We start from the raw sequence: 19,305 nt of genomic DNA, 5'->3' as shown, positions 1-19,305 counted from the left end.
TAGAGTGAGGTCTCACTTGATGAAAAGGCAGGGAAAGACAGTGTGGTGGGGATGTTTGCAAGATGCTGGGCTGGGATGGGCTGGGCCCAGCGGCCCCCAGTCGAGAAAGCTTTGCAGGCTGCTGCTAGTCGGGAGGACTCTGTGTGAGAGTCCAGAAGCCCTGCCTCTTCCTACCACCCTGTCCAGCAGAGGGCAAGGTTCTCATTTCCAGGGGCAGAGAGCAGGCTGGCATAGGAAGTGAAGCCGCTACAGCAGACGTTGTGGGACCAGGACGTTGTGTTATCTTACCTCTTACTCTGTGTCCTGGAAGCGACCTTGGAAATCCTTTCATCCAGACACTTCACGTTGCAGGAGACAAAACCAAGACAGAAAGAGGAAAAGAAATATACTCAAAGTCATACAACTGGAGAGTGGCTGCGCCAAGTTTCACACAACTGATTAAAGAAGGTTGTGGGGAAGGCACAGGAGGAAAGAGGCCAGCACACGGGGGAGGGAAGAAGGGACTGAGAAAGAATGGTTCTGCAGGGGAAGGGGCTGCAGGGGCTGCTCATGCCATCTGCACAAAAAACAGGGCCCAAGACTTTGTCCGGCTCATTCAGAAAAGCAACTTTGTCACCAAGATGAATGACCAACTAGAGAGGATTATGGAGCCAGCTTGACATGGGGGAGACCTCACTGGAGGCCAGATCACAGGGGGCAGACTCCAAAGGTCCATCTTCGGTGAAAACAATCTGATGATTACTACTTATATAGCAGTTAACTTTGGGGAAATGACAGTATAAAGTATTACTACCACTCCCTTCCTTTACGGGAGGACTTAGAGCCTCAAGTCAGCTGGGGAGGATGGACTAACAAAGACCAAATAAGACTGCAGCTGGTGGGACTTATATTGGAAGAGAATAAGACAGTCTCAGATGTCACACTGAGAAGCCCAGAGGACACGAAGAATCAGCAATTTGTTTTCCAGGGCTTGAAGGACAGGGTAGACAATGGTCTTTGGAGAAAGTCTGAAGGCTCCAGACCATGAGGTAGATCTGAGGGCTTCTTAGGGTTTTTCTTAACCTGAAGAGTGTTTGTTGAATGGCTGAATGATTCGGTTACTAAAAGATCATTAGTGATCCATTCTTCCCACCCAAGCTTCACAGAACCAAGGCCATGGCCTGCCACTGGCCTGGCAGATCCTTTCCATTTTGGAACTTTTCTGGGCACAGGGGGCCGTGGAGCGAGGTGGAGAGCGGGATTTCACAACCTCTTCCCAACTCTGATGCCCTCCTCTGCATCTGAAGGGTAAGGGGGTAATGGTTCTGAGCAACCCTCACACCCATACAGTGAGAGGATTAATTAATGTGGCTAACATGCTCAGAGATCCCTAAACGAGAGTGTTAGCTAAGGGCCAACATTATTAGAGTGATGATGGCTATTAGTATTACGCTATTGTTATTATGTTTGCTCTCTCAACCCTTAAATCACACTCCATCTCGTGATCGCTTGCATTTTATGTAATTATAGCTTATATAGGTAACAAATGGATATTCTGCAAGCCTGGGAGACAGCCTTCTGCATACATTAATTTGCTTGATTAGTTTTCTGTTTGGTATTCTTTGTTCCCCCCATACCCCCCTTTTCTGCCCAGCTTCAATAGAAAATTAATGAGTTTTAACACCTTGCAAAAATGGGTTGTGCCATGGGAATACCTCAAGTGTACTTTGGGTTTTAAATCGACATGTTCAGAGGCTTCCTAAAGGTTATGCAAAGGTTAACAAACAATTAATATGTTGAATCAGTGTGCTAAATCTGTTTACCCAATCTTCGCAGTCTAAAGGCCATTAGCCATCAGCCTCCACATTTTAGATTGATCTCTCTCTTTCCTGACCCACTCGAGCTCTGTCCCTTGGATAATTTGGGTGCAAAAAGAGAAAGAAAAAATTCTGAATTGAGAGCACTGATATCTCTGGAAAGTTGGGGCTTTGTTGCTTCTTAAGGTCCTAAGCTTTGGGAGTCCTAAGAGAGTTGATGAAGCGAGTTGCAAATTTTAAGAAGATAATGCAAGATGAGAGGCATTTCTGCCTTTTAAACAAAGAGCAAACTGTGAGTTGGGCTTATAAATGGATGCCATATTGGGTTTGTGTGGCGCTTCCTCCCTTGTTTACAAGGAGAAGGGGTGGAGGAGAGGTGTGAGGTACCTCCCACCTTGGGGACTAACAGGAAAGAGGCCTCCAGCCACTCTCTCCTCTAAGGAGAAAACATGGCAGAGTAGGTGGAGCCCAGAATGTTCCTTTCCTTAAGAGACAAGAGAAAGAGGATAAGGCATAGCCAAATGTAATCCAGGCGGTGCCCCCGGGAGTCTCCTAGCTGTACGAAGAAACTCATTGGTCCCCACGTTTGCGGATGCTTTTGTCGATGATGGTGATAGTCATGGCAACCATGAAGACAATGACCCTAATGAGATCACAAAGATTTATCATCAGCATCCAGGGTCCGTGAAAAAAGTGACGTGCTGTCCATCCCGGCCTGGCCCCTTTAAAAGAAGTTGTGCTGCCCACATAATCCACCTCCAGCCCGGGCTCAACAGAAACAGCCTCCCACATTGACCCAGGCCCTCTCCTTTGCTTATTCCCGGCTTCCGAGGCTTGTCTATCACCTTGTCTGCCCGCCTAAGACACATTTTTGCATGCTTGCGCACAGACCACCAGTTTGGGCTCTGGGGGTCTTTCTTAGACATCATTTGATATTTTCTCGAGGGCTCTGGTCTCTGGGCAGCTGGGTTTCCAAAGACCCCAAAAGAGAAACATGCTCAGGGGATACCAGTGACAACTGCTCCTCTCAAAAGAGACCCAGCAGGCCACTTAACACTTTCCCCTACTCCTCTCCTACACTGGCGGAGGCAAAGGCAGTTTAGCAAGTGAGAGAAGAGAACGAGGGAAAAAATAAAACAGAAGGGGCTGACCACACCCCTGCGCCCACAGGCCAAGCTTAGGTGGAGAGAAGTTACAAACTACATGAGGGTCTGAGATGAGCCCAGACTTGACATTCTATTACCTGAAGAAATGAGACTCTTCATTAATATGTGGGAGTATCCAAAAGCAAGAGAAAGGGGAAATGAGTCCATAAAGCCAGTGGGCAGGGCCAGCGGGGGGAAGAAAAAGTTTCTTTCTGCTTGTACCCTACCAAGCCCCACTCAACGATCACCTGCTCACTCTATATTTTCTTTTTTTTTTTTAACCTTGAACTCTCATGACATATAGAGAGAGTGAAAAATAAACTCTATTTTTTTTTTTTAGAAAGAAATCAAAGAGCTTTGCCCTCTAAATTTCAAAGTTAGGATTTATGACAAAGTGTCTCAACAGGCGCCTGGGCTGACCAGGAGAGAGGGAGATGAGGTATACTCCTGGGGCTTGGGAAGCAGGTTCCTGCAAGGTTTTGTGTCTAAATAAGACTAAATTTCAGCAAAAAAATAAGTTAGGTAACAAGCTCTGAGTATACATAAGCCACCCTGAACCAGGTGCATAGTAGAAGCAGCTGGCATTTTTAGAATATCGGAAGTATTCTTCCTGCATAAACACATTCTTTTTTGCAAATTCCTGAGAAGTGCATGCTCAGCCTGCTCCCAGGTTACATTGGAGAGAGACTTCCAGGAGAGGACCGTTTGCAGCCAGAATGAATTCCTCCTGGACACCCCAGGAGAGCCCAGGTCTTCTGACTGCAAGTCAAGGTTTCTGAGGCCATGTTTCATGCCTAAAGAAAGAAAAGAGTTTCATTGTTTCAAGAAATGCCAAGCTGATGATATGAAGGAAAAAATAGATAAGCTATACTGTGCCCTCTGAATCATTTGGGTGTTCCATGCATAGATTTTTATCTTTAAAAACAGACGGAGGAGTTAGGTTATGTTGTGGGGGGCGGGCGGGTGCTGAAACTGTCAGATCTGGCTTGGCCAGCTCCTGATGAAGTGTGCATATTGATTGTAGAGACGGCGGCACTGGGGAAAAGATCTTGTGAAGACTGATCCAAAGCCACTGGCTCTGAGAGGTTGCCCATGCCTGACAATCAGCACACGTGTAACCCGCAGCAACGGTCCTGAGGAAGGGCAGGCTGGCTCCTGGCTGACTGGAGCCTGGTGGGTAGAACACACTGGTCCCCTTTCCTGCCCATGAAAGAGATACCTCCTCACTACTGATTGGGAGGGTGATCTGTGCGCCGTGCTCTGTACTCTCCTCCGGAGCCTGCAGGCCTAGTTCCCTCGGCAAGGTGCTAATGGCTTAATCTGGCCTCCTGCCATCCTAGATTTTACTCTCAATTTGGGAGGATCAAAGAGGAAGATCTTCTGCAAAGATGATGCTTCTCATTCATAATAAGTGGAAACGAGCATTTCGGCAGCCCAGGTTTGTGCAAGGATGGGGTGAGTGGGGGCTGACCACTTGCAGAAAGGTGGGGAAAGATGCTGCCACACCTTCACCAAGGAGCGCTCCTGTCAGCAGACCCTGCTTGTACCCATGAGGAATAGACTCAGCTTGTCCACCACAAATCCATGACAGAAGGAAGACGTCCAGGCCCCAGCCTGGTGGGGCAGCTCTCGCCAGACACTGCTGCCTGCCAGCACCCCAGCCACTCTTGAGGGATGCCATGTCCACGTCTGAGCGTTGGGGCACGTGAGTGTGCCTTCTCTATGCTCTCTTTCCCTGCGACTAGAACATGGCAGCCCGGCTTCGACCATGTAGACCAAACCAAGGCCTGATGGCAGAAACTCAGGTCCCACTGACTGTGTGGAAGGCTCACTTCAAACTGTAACATCACAGAGAAGTAAATGCTTATCTTGTGGAAGTTATTCAATTACCCCTGGGCTTCTGGGTGGCAGCAGCCGAGCCTGACTTCTAACCAACCAATACACTCCTCATGCCTATCGACCAAGAACGCTACAGTCTTGCCTCCTTCATGGACCCTCAGAGAGGCAGGGCAAGACAGAGATCTTGTAAGGCAGAAACCACAACACAGGGAAGCGTTGTCTCTGAGACATAACCTAAGTGAGACCAGGGGCAAAGAATCAAACCCCAAACCCCCCTTATTTCTCCTCCCTTCTTAATTATAATCCCATTTGTAAGCCAACCCTGTCATTCTGTCTCCCTTAATGGCTAGTTTCTATTCTGGGACTTTCTCCACCCTATTATCTTTTGCAATATTCAGGAGCTCAGGCGATGAAGGGGTAAGGCTTAGACTGCCCGTTCTTTTCTTTCTTTTTAAATATTTCAGTTGCTCCCAATCCTTATTTTTGCATTTCGATTTCCTGTGGTACAGTACATTTATCTTGGTCACTCAATCAAGTTTTCCCCAGCTCTTTTCTCTTATCTGTCCTGCTCCAAGCTGACTGAAAATACCTACATTATCTCTGCAGCCAATATGCCAGCTGGAGGGAAATCTACAGATTATCTTGATAGGGAGATGTCTGAGGGAAAACTAGAAAGTACTGCACTTGTCAGAGGACAAGGGTGAAGTGTGCGACCTCCGTCAGCGACTTTCTTTCAAGGTTAACTGCACAGTGCGGGATGCTTCCGAAGGTGTTTGTAAGGATTCTCCTCCTCTTTGTCTCAGTTGGGAAACGACGCTTTCACTGTGTCCGTGTCCTCCCAGAGTGGGTTTACTGACGCCCTTCCCCCTCTCACCTGGCCATAGATGGTCTCGACCACCGAGAACCTGAGTTTCAGACTGCCCACTTTTGTGACACAACGTGGATCTGAAACAGATCTCTGTGTGAATAACCCTAAGCCCCTGCAAGTGTGGTGACAGATGGACTTTGTGTGGACGGATATTCCTCAGGCTGGGTCAGATTGGTCTTAATTTCCACTGAACTGTAATCTCACTATTAGTGGGCTAGACAGTGGAAGGACAGGAGGGTACAGGCCATTGCTAAACAGTCTCACTGATGGTCAGTCAATCTATATGGATCCAGAACATATAAACAGCAGTCCTTTGTTTCAGGCTCATGGCGTATCATCTAATCTGTCCGGAATCTACAGATAATTCGGGGTCCTGCTCTTCAAAGGACACAAGGCCTTCGGCCTCAGCTCTTGGCCTCTTGTGGCCACCCCTCTCAAAGCTGGTAAGAAAAATCCTTTCCTCCCTTTAGAGGCTCTTTCTTCTCCTTTTAGCCCATTTGCGCTCCTCGTTTTGGGTTCCACTTTCGTTCAACCTCTGGCACGGATTTCAATCATTTCACTCCACTGCATCTGATGACTCTGGAATTAGAGATGAAGTAAGAGGCATATGTTTGTATCCTGCCAGATCGACTCCTTTTAGCAAATCTCTTGTGTGTTATAAGACCTGCAAACTACAGACCTTCTCTGAGGCTTTAACACTTAAGAATTTCATTTATCTTCCTGTAAGAGAGACCTGATCAATGAGGCCTAAACAAGATAGAGATTTATATCTCGCTCATGTTATTAAAGAGAGAGAGAGAGAGAGAGAGAGAGAGAGAGAGAGACAAAGAAAGAATCCAGAATAAGGCAGCCCAGAGCGGATCTGGGAGCTTTCGGGCTCCTTGCATGCTTCTGTTCCATCGTCCTCGGCACATGGTTTCCACCTAGGAGGAACCTTCATTATGGCTACTGGAGGTCCAGTCATCATGTTTGCATTCCAAGCAGCAGGAAAGAGAAATAACCAAAGAGCTTCCAGTTACATCTCATTGACCACATGTAGCTGCAAGAGAGACTGGAAACTAATTTGTCGGATAGATGTGTTGCCCAGAGTCCTGACACTAAGGAAGAAGAAAAGAATGGACACTGAGCAGGCCAATGGAAGGGTCTGCCACAGAGACAGTCAGAACAGTGGTCTAGCAAGGAGGGGCTGGAATCGGCTCCATAGGTTTAAATCCTTTGCTCCACTAATGATCAGCCTTGAGAGCCTCGGCAGGTTACCTAATCTCTGTCCTTCCTTGTTCTCATCTATGTGATGGGAGTAACCATAGTACTAACCTCATCACTGGCAATACCTTTACTGTTTGCTTATTGGGAATCTGCAGTGCTCTGGGACATGGTAACTGCGCACCGAATGCCGGTTATTGTTATTCCTCTGCCGGTAGTCACACGATTGACACTCCAACTGTTACCCTGCCTGGTACGCACCCATCTGACCACAAAGGAAGAACTGGGCTTTGGGGCAGCTGAGGGAGAGGAGGGTAGAGAAAAGTTTCAGTGCAGCTCTTTAATTACCCACTCCCAGCGTCAAAGGACTCGAGTCACTTTGGAATGTCCCTTCATTTTCCTCTCTGTCTTCCCGCAAGGGCCCAGGTGCTCGGAGTACAGAGGCGGTCACACAGAGTGATGCCTCCGCATCCTTCCTACCCACCTAGTCATCTCAAGGCCCTCATTGTGCATAACTCCGCTCCATGGTCTCAGGGCATCTGCCTGACCCTTGCTCCAAGGAATTTATAGTCTAGAATAGAGGTCAGCCAACTACAGTCTGCACGCCAAATCCAGCCTGAAGGCTATTTTGGGAAATAAAGTTTTATTGGCACATAGTCACACTCCTTGGCTCACAGATTGTGGCTGCCTTTGCACTCCCACAGCTGGGTGGAGTAGCTGCAACAGACACACCGTGGCCCACAAGCATAAACTACTTCCTACCTGGCCTTTTGCAGAAAAAGTCTGCCAACCTCTACTCTAGGAGAAGAAAAGGAACATATTTTTTAATATGCCAGCAGGTGTACACAATCAGATAGTACACTGAGTCAGTGTATGTAAAGATAAAGAAAAGGCCAGGAACTTAAACCAACAACTAGCCCTGGGCATCTGTGAGGAGGTGAGGAGAAGAGCAAGTGAGAATATGGTCACAGATGGCGTCAGTCTGATCCATAACATTTTGTTTTTCGAGGAGACTAGACTTGAGCCGTTAAAAACTACTTTGTAAGAGTATATTGATTGCCGGAAAGAGTGTGACATGTTTAACACTTTTATAGACTCCTAATAAAGTAATAAATTAATATAACCCTTTTGGAAAGCAATTTGGAAAAAATATATCAAGAGCCTTAAACATGTTCATACTCTTGGCCTCATAATTCTACTTCTGGGAATCCATCCTAAGGCTATAAACTAAAGTGTCAAAAATCTTTACGTACAATTATGTCCCTTGTAATATGACTGATAGTAGCAAAAGGCTAGAGCCGTTTAAATAGTCAGTCATATCAGAGTTTAATAAAGTTTGATACATCCATATGATAGAATATTATATAGTAATTAAAATGATGCTCACAAAAAAATTAGAAGTAATTTGAGGAAAATCTAAATGAATGAATAAGATACCAAGTTCAATGTAGTTTCATCAAAACTGTATAGAAAAAAATTTAACATTACCACTGGGGCATGCCCGAATATCACAGTAGTTATCTTTGGAGGAGTTCATTATTCATCTTTCTATTCTTTATGCATATAGACGTACATTTTATTTTGTTTATATTTCTCTAGATACATGCATGTGTTCGATATATGGTTCTACCATATATTCTATTTTCTAATCTAGCCTTTTAAAAGAAAAAACCCTAACATTAGATTTATACATACATTTTATAGAACATTTTGGTTTTATTTTCATAACTGGCAACATGTATATCATCTTAAACTACAGGAGCTTTCGAAAGGATCATTGTGCGCCAAGTGGATCAGAGGTTCCATGGGAACAGAGAGGAGGAGCTGGGAGTTAATCACCTCGTTTCTGTGGAGTCAGAAAAGCAAAGCAAAGGGAGGGGAGAGATTTACACTCTACTCTACCCAATCGACAGGTCAGAAGCCTGCCCTGAGCAGGCAGTATGACCAGGTGCACCAGGTGCAGCCTCCCCTGTCCCCTCCTCTGCTGCTCAGGACCTGGCGGGCAGGGGCTTGAAGGGATGGCCCCTCCTCACTCCATGAGCAGAGGTTTCTGTTCCCTCCAGGAGCTGGAGTGGGACTCGTCAGCATCGCCTTGGTGGGCGTCAGCAGAGATGGAGGGAAGAGAGAGTCAGGATGGACAGGAAGCGGGGGTTGGGGTGGGGAAGAGTCCATTCATTTTCCTTCCAGGAGTCTCTGAGTCACCGAGATCTCTGCCTTCTCAACGGTTTCCTCTGGCTCAGACCCACTGCCCAGTTCTGAAACCTCCCTAATGTTTTGTTTACACTTAGCAGTTACAATATCCTTTTGGGCTTCTCTCTCTTTATCCTAAAAAAGACGAAATAATATCAAAGCTGGGTCCTCAGTCCATGAAGTATTTAAGGAGGTCCCCAAGGGTCCAGGTCTTCTTGAAGGCAAGCAATTAGGCACTAATACGGGAAACTCCTCAGAAAACAGCTTCCAACTGGGTTGCTTCTGCAAATCGAAACAAAGCCCGTCAGTTTTGGAATCAGCTAAAACAGGCTTCACTCTGATTTAGTTCCATGACCTTGGGCGAGATACCTGTACTTGCTGAGCCCTGTTTCTTTCAGCTGCAGATTAGGGTAGAAAATGATCTTCCAGTGAGTGTTGTTGTAAATATCAGAAATAATTTTTTTAGTGACATGTAGTAGGTGCTCATAAAAGGTCATTCTTATTTATCAAATTTCATTTTCTGGGCATCCTGAAGATGTGAGGGGCAGTGCCCTGGAATTAGGCACTAATCGAGAAAGGATAGGTTAATCCTGTATCTTATCTGAAGCAAAAAAGCATCACTTAATAACATCTAATGTACTCAGCCTTCAAGAAGCAACTCAGATCCAGGACTTCCCCTACTCCCCACACCACAGCAGCCCTTCCTAACCACGTGAGTCTACCACCCTCTCTCCCCTGGACCAGGAGATCCATTACTGTCAGAGCCATTCATCTAATAATTAATCACATAAGGACCTGTGACATCTCTTCTAAGTGTGGTTGAAACCATGACTTACACCGGTCCCTGTACTGTACTTTCCATGTGTTTGCATCTCATCTCTTCAACTAGATAACGCGCCCCTCCAGGATGTGGCCGCTTCTATTTCTTGCTCTATTTCTCTCTTCAGTAGGCGACTGATACTTGACGCACATTGGATTTTTGAGTTTCTTTAGGTCTAGCCCACAGAAAGCACAGCTATGCTTGGCGGCTGCCGGGCAGAATGTTTATAACTTCAAACACAACAGAACAGCTCCAGGACAGGCTACTTCCAAAGGGGAAATGCAAAGAACCTGCAGCAGGAGAGGGGTTTTTAAGCTCCTCAAAGTGTGGTCCCTCTGATTCTGAGCAGATGAGGGTAGGTGGGGGCAAAGCCAGTACTGCCAAATCAAGGGCTAGATTTGTGTCTGGGGCGATGCCAGGACACCAGTTGCTTCCTGCCACCTACAGCTTCTTCTGGGAGTCCCGGGGAGCGGCTGCCCCGGGGAAGCCGGACTTAATCAGTAAGCATGAGGGCAAAAGGACCACGCAGCCAAGCCAAATCTGGAATCATTTAGAACGGGGTGTATCCGGTACCTCTTCCTCCCTCTCATCTTTGTTCCTTGGTCTGAGTTTGTGGGTCCCAGAGAGGGCTAAGGAGTGCGTGCTCCCAGCGGGAGCAGCTGTGTCCCCGCCCTCCCTCTGCGGCCTGGGGCGCAAGAGCAGTCACATGCAGCTGACAGCTGTGGTGGCCCCAGGACTCAGGCGCCTACCACCTGGCTTCCTTTTTGATTCTGACCCTCCCCTGGGCTGGCTGCTCCTCCCCTGCCACCAGAGCAGCAAACGGCCGGCCAGCGGTGTCCTCAGAGAAGGGGCGGAGGAGGACGGTGGGGAAGGGTGAAGAGCACCTGCTCCCTCCCCACCCTTCTTCCTGTAACATTTACTTCAAAGTCACAGGAGGTGCTTCCCTTTCTTTGTTGCATCCCTGCAGACATGGGGCTCTCGTTTTTCCCCACTGAGAATTCGTATTTCAGTGGGTCTGGTGGTTGGGATCTCAGAAAGGAACTCGGGACAGAAAGCTGATATTTGTTGAGTGCCTGCCAAGCACCAGATGCACGCCATTCCAGGAGCTGGGCTGCACACCGATTAGCTGGACTCTAGGGCAAAGCTGAGGGCCTCAGCTTGCTGGTCCCCTCTTCTCTGCAAATATTTTAACTTCGACAGCCCCCAAGCCAAGGGCTGGCACCTCTCACTTCTATCCCACCCCTTCCCGGGACCCTTCACCAGGGCGGAGATTTTTCACGAACCTCCATAGAGAGGTTCTTCCTGCTCCTAGGATAGCTTTGCAATAAGTTCGGGCTGAGAATGACCCGCGGAGGGTGAAAGTCTCGCTGGTTGGGGACGGTGGCTGAGGGAGTCTTGTTTTCCTCCCAGCATCTCTGGAAGTGTGAGCTGTGGCGGGTTCGTCCGCCTCTTGTGACAGGAGAGCGCCCCCTGCTGCCCGAGCCCGACGCTGCGAGCGCAGCAGCACCGAGAAGGGCTGTGTCCCGGCGGCGCGGTCATCCAAGGAGTGGCACCGCGGATCCCGCAGGACCCGCTTCGCTGCCAGCCTGGCAGAAGGAATATGCAACCTCTCTGCACTGACATCCTCCTGTGGCGGCCAAGGGCCTGGACCAGCCCTTCTGGAGTAGGGGAGCGTGGGGGGTAATGCAGTTCTCTAGAGCAGCGCGGTTAACAGTGTGGGATCTGGTTCTGAAACAGGCTCCACAACGCACTGTCTGCCCGACCCTGGGCATATGGTTCAATCTCTGAAGCTTCAGTTTCTTAATCATTAAAGTGAGATCATCAGTAGTATCTATATCACAGAGATGCTTTAAGGAGGTAATTCATGTAAAGCACATGTCAAGTTTTCAATAATAATTACTATTATTATTGATTCAGCTGACACCTCTACAACTAGGTAATAAGAGAATATCTGACAAGATCCCACAGACAAAAGTCAGGGGATTTGTTTTTTCAAAGCATTTTCATCATTAAACGGATCTGATCCAGTTCCATGGGCATAGTTGAGAGAAACAACTTTGCCTAAAGGAGAAATAAATTCCAGAGACATTCACAGAAACATCAACCACAAGCAATTACTAAACACATTGATCAATGCTCCAAGCTGTGCAATAAAGAAAAGGGAGAAGAGTTATGTTTGTGGAGACTCTAGCCTACATTATCAATTTTCCCCACTTTGCTGGATTATATCCATTAATTATAAACATGCTGAAACATCGCCCATTAAAAAAAAAAAAACCTGACTCCACATCCCCTCCACTCCAAACTTTTTTCCTTTCCTACATAGCCTAACTTCTTGAAATATGCTCGGTGACTCCACTTCCTCTCCCCTGTTAGCTCTTTAGCTCTTGAACCTGCTCAGTCAGGTGTTTGTGTCCACCACTCACCTCACTACCTCACTTCACCTGCCCTCGTCATGGTCACCAGAGAGCTGCACAAAGCTCACCCACCGGTCCACTGTCAGGCCTCTTCATCCCACCCGTTAGCAACACCGACATAGTTAATGGACCGTCCCCTCCTCCTTGGAATGCCTCTTCCTCCCGCTCACCCCTGGTCCTCCTCCTACCTCTGTGGCCAGTCCTTCTCAGTCACGTTTGGCTGGATGCTCATCTTCTCAGTCTCAAAATGTCAGGATGTCCTGGGCTCAGTGTCCGGTTGTCTTTATCTACACTCACTCTCTAGGTGACTTCTGCCAGCCCCAGGTTTTAACCACAATTCACTGGTGATGCCCACGTTTCTGTCTCTAGGTCCCCCTCTCCCTGAACAACAGGCTTGCGCATCCGGAGACTTGCACAGCCTCTTCGCCATCTCTACCTGAAGGTCCTGCAGTCATCTATCTAGACATGCCCAAATGGAGCTTTCGATTCCCTCTTCTCCCTCTTTCCCACCCAGATAAATAGCAACGTCATACTTCATTTGCCGAATGCCGTGGTCATCCGCATTGCCTCTTTCTTTTACACATTACATCGGGCCATCAGCGAACCCAGATTTGCCTTTAAGATGTACCCAGAATCTGAATGCTTCTGGGATTCTCCACTGCTCCCTCCAATCCAAGCCACTGTCATCTCCTGGCTGGTCTTCCAGTTTCTACTCATACTGCCCTGCAGATATTTCCACAGAGCAGCAAATAGAGTCGTATATAACAAAAGTCAAGTCACGTCACTCCTTCGTTGAAAACTCTCAAAGGTTTCTCTCCTCCCTAAGAATAGAATACAACAGTCTACAGGGCCGCACATGATCTTGCCCTTACCCTTGTCTGCTTCTCTCAGGCCATATTGATTTCCTTGCTCTTGCTGGAGTGCGCTAAGCATGACTCTGCCTCGGGAATTTTGTACTTACTGTTCTCACTTCCTGGAATGCTCTGACCCCAAGTCACCACGGAGCTCCTTCCCTTACTTCATTCAGTCTCTGCTCATCTTCGTGGCAAGGCCTTCCCTGCCCACTCCATATAAGATAGAAACCCCACCCAACGCCTTCCTCCTTACCATGATGTATTCATACCATTTATCACCATTTGACACATAAATTTAACAGTTATTTTCTACCTCCTCCAACTAGATCCCAAGCTCCATGAAACAAGGACTTTGATTTGTGCCCTGCTATATTCCCACTTCCCAGTACAGTACCTGGCACACAGTAGCTGTTCGGTAAATATATGTTGATTGCAGGAATAAATCGGTCCACGCCAGCTATCCCTCCACGTGATTGAGAGGCAAAAGACCCAAGTCCAACCTCAGCACTGATTTTAGAGACACAGTCATGGCTCTGAGCTTCGCTTGTCACCAATAACCTATTAGACAGGCTTATACCTAGAACAAAAGCAATAATGCTTCAGTCTTCTCGGTCTCAAGAATATTAATTATATAAGGCTTGAAGAGTCTGAGATAATATGGCCTCTTCCACTTCTAGGTTGACCAGTTAGATTTCTTTCCTTTTTTTTTTTTCCCCCATCATAAGAACAGAGACAAACTTGTAAAATAACTCACCCAAGATTATCCTTTATTATATCATGTCATCAGTCTCTATCATTCACTGTTCCGATGATACGTTCAAAGAAAAGAACATTTAGGGTACTGCCAGCTGGTTTACCCTCTCTGGCTTCAAACAGAGATTTCTCTCCTTAGCTGTGACCTTATTCTTTCATTCGGTAAACAATTTGGCTGGATAGACAACTATAGAAAACTCACGATTACCATGAGTGTGTGAAATACTAAATATAGCTATTTATCAGGTTTAAAGAAGCCTGAAGAAAGATTACTCTGTGGGGCGGAGGGAGGTCGATATAAAAGATGGATTGAAGGAGTGGGCTGATGGCGACTCAACAGTTGAGACCTTAATGCAATAGTCAAGGCAAGACACGGGTAGAGCGGTGGTGGTGGTGGGACTGGTGCTGTGGGACGGACTGGACCGAAGAGAGACTGGAGGAGTAGCAGGAGGGAGGGAGAGGTGCAAGTCGAGGGAGATTCCCAGACCTGAGGCCTAGAAAGGTTGCTCGCCATCCCTTCCTACTTCCTCTCCCACGCCGTCAGGCTCCAGCTTGTATCATTGTCCCCAGTCTATTCGCAGATGCCATCTGTCAGCCTCTTCACATGCCCTCTCCATGCCTCAGTTCTTCATCCATAAACGAGGTGAGCAGAAGTCATTTTCACATGAGTCTATAGTGAGGAATAAACAGTTTGGGATAGTATCTAGGACATAATAAGCATTCAAGAAATGTTAGCTGTGACCATCAGCATCCTCCTCCTCCTCATCATCCTCATTATCACCAGCGTCGTCATCCTCATCACCATCAACATCATCACCATTATTTCTCAGCCTCCTACCCTGAACCACTGTGCTCCTTTCTATCCCAAAGAGCTATCACTATGTTCCTGGACCTTCTTCTCAAGGCCTATGCATAGTCTAATATCTTATCCAGCCTCATTTCTCTAGTGTTTCTAAGACCCCTAAATTTCTGGCCTGGAGGAATTTTTTCTTCCCTCTTTAATTCTCCCCCACACACTTCCACCCCTGACCTATGGATGTTGCCATTTCCCCTTAAGAACTGGATCTCTGAAGGCAGGGCGTCTCCTCCCACACGCTTGCAGCGTGCCCCCAGGGCCTGGGGCACCTGGGGCCTGGTCCTTGGGGCCTGGTCCTTGGCTCCACCTGGGGCACGAACCCAGGACTTTCTGTATGTAAAGCAAACGTGCCAACCACTACACTATGGAGCCACCCCTGGGGGGATTCTTTTTGCCACAAGACTTTAACTCACTCTCAAAGTAAGTTGAATTAAAATGGAGAATCCCTCCATCGATTCCACGGCATTTCCCTCCTTCTGCATCCACAGCAGCTCTTCCCCTCCCGTGGGCAGAAGGAAACAATATAATCAGGATATAAACTCCGTCCCCAAGACGGGTGCTCCCACCACCTGACAGGTCTGCTTGAAACCTGCTCGTTTCTTTCTTCTTCCGCTCTGTAAACGCTCACAGATGTCTGTCTGCTTTCCTCTACTCTGTGCCTTCCAGAAGAGGGAGAAAGATCAGATACTTACTTGTAAATATTTTAATCTCTCTTTTCCTTTTTCTCTTGTATCACAAGAAGCAGGGGGTGGGTGAAGGGATGTTTTTCTCCTTGGGTGAGGGGCGGGGTAGAGGGGTTGAAATTGGCAAAGCCTGAACACAACTTTATTTCCTATCCCTGAGAAAGAAGAATGGTGAATTAGCTAACCAGGAACCAGAGTGAGTTCTTAACCCTAATCCCTCCCATTCCACCAGATTCTGAGAAGCATTAGAAGGAACCTCAACTAGGCAGTTACCAACACAGCCACAGACCGAAGTGGGGACCAGCTGAGCAGTAGTTTCTGAATTGCTGCAAGGCCTTTAGATAAAGAAATTGTCCCCAAAGGGAAAGGGCAGGAATGACTACTAGCAGCCTAAGACAAGGCTGGGAGAAGAAGGACAGACTACAAGCACAAACCGCAGGTGAGACTGCTCTTACACATAGTTCAGGAAGAACCAGAAGTCTTGAAACAGGAGAGGGTATCGTCACAGGTGTCAGACCTTTAACGTTTACATCTGAGCAGAAAAATATTTACTCTAGAAGGTGTGGTACATGGGACAATGTCACTCAAAATTTAAAGACTCAAATTAGGATTCCTGTGGGAGTGTAAATTCATGCAAAATCTTTGAAAAGCAAATTGGCTAAATGAGTCAAGAGCCGTAAAAATATCCATCATCTTTGACTCAGAAATTCCATTTCTGGGGTTGGATACTAAGGAAATTGCTCCAAATACAGAAAAAGATGTTTGATATGGTGTTATTTATACCAGCAAAAACAAAACCACAAAAATGGAAACGTCCCGTCTGCCCATTTGTAGGGGTAGAGAGAGAGGAATCACGTGCATCTTCTGTGAGAACCATCTGGCGGCATGTAGAGCATGTGATACCGTGGAGGCATTTTATAACACGGTTGGAAATGACAGTTACATAGAAATTCGTGTACCCTAGATTTTCAACCATTGGCACAAGATGACAGGGACTGTGCATTTAAAAAACTAGCGGAATAAAACAGACATAAATATAATTATGCTTGTGTTTGGGTGATGGGGCCATGGCTAGGATTTTTTTTTCTTGTTTTTCCTTTTTCTATTTTTCAAGTTCATTTTCCATTTTTAAAGTGGAAAATAATTGTTGGTCTTCAAATTAGAAAATCCGTCAAGAGTTTTTGCTTTAACGTCCAATTGAAAAGTTTTGCATGGTAGTAAACTTTTTACAGAGAAGTATTTTTTTCATTCCATATATAGTCCGGCGGTATTAAAATTCTGCCACTCCAAGCATATTAACGCATCTTTGCTCTCTCAAAATGCCCACATTCCCTTAGCTTTTACCTCCAAGCAGGAAGGATGGTCGGTGGGTCAGAAGCAATTATGGTATACACAGATAGACCTAGAGGAAGTCAAGATAAAATCTCCCACTGGATGACCTGATATTCCTAAAACACCACAGTCGCCTGGTCAGATCTCACAGAAGCACCTGCCTTCTGTGCGCTGGGAGAGCAGCCTGTAGAATGCAGATGTGGCAGGACTGCAGAAATGGAGAAGAAGAAAGTTCTGAGTATGAGAGATCATTCCCTTCAGACCTGCGTGCTAAGAACAGCAGGAGAAGCCTGGGCTGGGCCCTCTGTAATACAGCTAAGAAGTCCCCTTCCAGCAGCCCCTGCAAAAAGGAGGAACACTAGTGCTCACCACCTTGAATCCTAAAGACACTGAGCTGCTGTCAGAGAATAACTAGATTGGCGTGAGACAGGAAGCCCCAGTGGTGTCACCTGAGACCCTGCTTTGAGTTCCTGCTTCAGAAGGCTGAATCCCTCTGTCGAGGAAGAATCAGCAAGTCACCCGGGTGAGTAGGCTCCTGGCAGGGGGTACTATTGCTTAAAGGGCATTTTTTCGCATCCTGCTTGAGATAGCCTGTAAGACTTGTCTCTTAATTATAACCGTTCTATTTATGAAAAAGAAAAGGATTGGTTGATAAATACATAAGGAAACAAACAAACTAAAAAGAGGCTACCCTCACTTTGTCAGAGACACCCTGGGTTGGCAGCCTCCAGGTGGCTTGGAGGGTCTGCGGTCTTTGAACCCTCAGACCTTATCTCGACCCAAACCCCTCCCATCCTAAACACCTATCCCACCTCTGCTCATGTATCTTTTGTTCAGCCAGCCAACCAAAGAGCTGGATTTTTTTAAATTTTTATAAAGAAACATTTTAGAGTATAATAAACCCTGTATATCTTTTTCTCAGATTCAATAATTGTCAACTCATGGTCAATCTTGTTTCATCTATATTCCCACCTTTCCTTTCTTCCCCATCAATTACTTTGAAGCAAATCCCAAATGTTATATCACTTCATCCATAAAGAGTTCAGGAGATACACACACAGACACACACACACACACACACACACACACACACACACACACACACGCATAAATATATATGAGATAAAATCTTTTTAAAACCATTGTAAATATACCATGCTCAACCTAAAGAAAAGTTAATTCCTCAATATCATAAATATCCAGATGTTTAACTTTACCTAATTATCTCATACATTTTTTGTTTATTTGAATCAGGATCCAAATAAAGTCCTTATAATTATGATTGATTGCCATATCTCAAGACAAAGAACTAAATTCTGAACTTTAAAACTACAAAATACAAATCTAGAGCAGGTAGCAAAATAGCAGCCTTAACAGGCAGCAGTCATTAAAGCCAAGCACTCATTTATTTAGTCATTCAACAAATATTTATCAAGGACCTCCAGCGTACCAGGCCTGTGCACAACACTGGGATATGATGGCGACTGTGATCATTCCTAGAGCCTGTACCATAAAGGAAGTCTGGTGAGGAGGGCAGACATGATCAAATGATCACACAAATAAATGTGACATTTAAAAGGTTGAGAAGTACTATGAAAAAAGGTACTACAGACACCAATAACACAGAATTTACATGATTTAAAGGACACAGGATAAACAGGTTGAAGTGTTGCAGAATCAGGTTTTGGCACAGTAGAGGGAGGAATTCAAAAATTACTGAGCATAGAAAGAAGTAGGAATAAATGATCCATAATGAAGACAAAAAGCAAGCAAGCACCAGAAACAGATCCAATAGTGATACAGATGATAGAATTAGTAGACAGGGTATTAAAATAGCTATTACTCTATAAGTTCAAGAAGGTAGAGGAAAATGTGACCGTGATCAGGTCAGACATGGAAAATATAAAAAAGATTCAAGTCAAACTTCTGGAGATGAAAAATACATCTGAAGTCAAAAATACTCTGGACAGGATTACTGCAGGAGAAAAGATTAATGAACTTGAGGGCGTAGCAATAAAAACAATCCAAAGTGAAACGCAAAGGGAAAAAATACTAAAAAAATGGCCAAAACACTTGAACTAGTATCAGTGAGCTATGACACAACGTTAAACATACGTGTAACTGGAATCCAAGGAGAGGAAAGGGAGGGAGGTATAAAACAATCTGAAGTGATAATGGCCAAAATCTCTTCAAATTTGAGGGAAATAACAAACCCATAGACACAAGAAGCTCAATGAACCCTAAAAACAAGAAACTTGAAGAACACTACATCAAATTATATCATAATCACATCACTTAAAACCAGTAATAAAGAAGAAAATCTCAGAAGCAGCTAGAGAAAAGACACATTACATACAGAAGAACAATCATAAGAATGACAGTAGACTTTTCATCATAAACAATGCATATAAGAAGATAGTAGAGCAACATCTTTAAAGTATTAAGGACAAAACTACCAGACTATGTTTCTATAGAGAGAGAAAATATCTTTCGAAAGTGAAAACAAAATAAAGACCTTAACAGACATATGAAAGCTGAGAGAATTCATC

The sequence above is a fragment of the Pteropus vampyrus genome, unplaced genomic scaffold (assembly GCF_000151845.1).
Source record: "Pteropus vampyrus isolate Shadow unplaced genomic scaffold, Pvam_2.0 Scaffold261, whole genome shotgun sequence".
NCBI classification, from domain to species: Eukaryota; Metazoa; Chordata; class Mammalia; order Chiroptera; family Pteropodidae; genus Pteropus; species Pteropus vampyrus.
Note: the sequence above shows the minus strand (reverse complement) of the source record.